Source organism: Sinocyclocheilus anshuiensis, unplaced genomic scaffold (assembly GCF_001515605.1).
Source record: "Sinocyclocheilus anshuiensis isolate Anshui unplaced genomic scaffold, SAMN03320099.WGS_v1.1 scaffold1199, whole genome shotgun sequence".
NCBI lineage: Eukaryota > Metazoa > Chordata > Actinopteri > Cypriniformes > Cyprinidae > Sinocyclocheilus > Sinocyclocheilus anshuiensis.
In genome coordinates, this window is record NW_015540934.1 from 667,926 (window position 1) to 669,220 (window position 1,295).

Below are 1,295 nucleotides of genomic sequence, written 5' to 3' on the forward strand. Positions count from 1 at the left end.
AGAAGACGATTAAAACAAATAAACTGCGATGTGTGTTCAGTTCTACGTTCTAATGCTTTTCAGATAAGCCATTTTTTTATACAATTATACTCATCCTCTAAGAATTTATTGAAGTTTTCGCGGCTGAATATATGTCTAATATCCAACGTCAAACGTCGAACCAACTTTATATCGGCCGCTGGACTGCAGATCTGATGTCTGACGGTACTGTTTCAATAAGACTTTGCTGCACGCCGGAGTGTTATTGTATGTAACACAACGTAGCATCGTTAGAAAGGCTGCGTTCCAGTTCACTTTTTTAATGCCCTTCACTCGCTAACTTCCCTCCATCTCGTTTACTCGTATGTACGTCATTGATTACGTTGCACGAGTGTCCACTACTGGCGGAACCCTTGCAATAGGCTAAATTGGAACGTCCTAAGCCCTTGATCACTTAAAATCCGCTATGGAGTTGGTTTATTGTTTACATGTTTCCCCTTACGAATTTGTTTGGTGCAGCATTCTATATGTATATAGGTATGCTTGGGCTGTTATAAATGTAAAAAAAAAAATTTTCTATAGAGTTGTTTGGGGTGGGGATAAATTAAAAACGATTTGCGATGACGTCATAGTCGTGTTGCATTGTGGTCTACAGAGCGGCCTGAAGTGTGCATATGAAGCAGACTCGCTCCCCCTTCAAAATCGAGGGGTCGAGGGTATGTCCATGTAAACTTCCCTTGTCCACTTGACGAAGTGGAACGCACTTCAAAATGGCGGCGGGGATTCCCCCGAGGGTAAGTGCTTAGGGAAGTTCGCAAGTGCGTGTCTAAAAGTGAACTGGAACGCAGCCAAAGTGAATAATGATTGGTCATTTTACTGTCTGTCAGGTGCTGGCTTCACATCTGAGTGGCTTGTCTTAAAGAGGAAGCATAAATGCAATATATGGTGTCATAATCTGTTTTGAAAAACATCGGCCACACGGAAAGACTTATCGGCCGTGCGATATATCGGTTGACCACTAGTCTAGGCTGGCAGGCATGGGCGACATTAGTGGGGGAGGGCAAGGGGGTGCAATTGCCCCCCCAAATTGTCTTCAGAGAAATGACAAACAACAAGTGCTACTCTACACTGCTCAAAACTCATGTTTGAATCATCAGTGGCAAATCCTTTAAATATGAAATTGTACCTACAGACTGTGAGTCAGAACAGCCGGCATTGTAGTCTACTCTACCAGGATCTTACAGTCCTCCATAAAATGCGCTGGACACATCTGAATATTTGGGTTGAACTGTTCTGGAACAGTGTTGTAAATACAA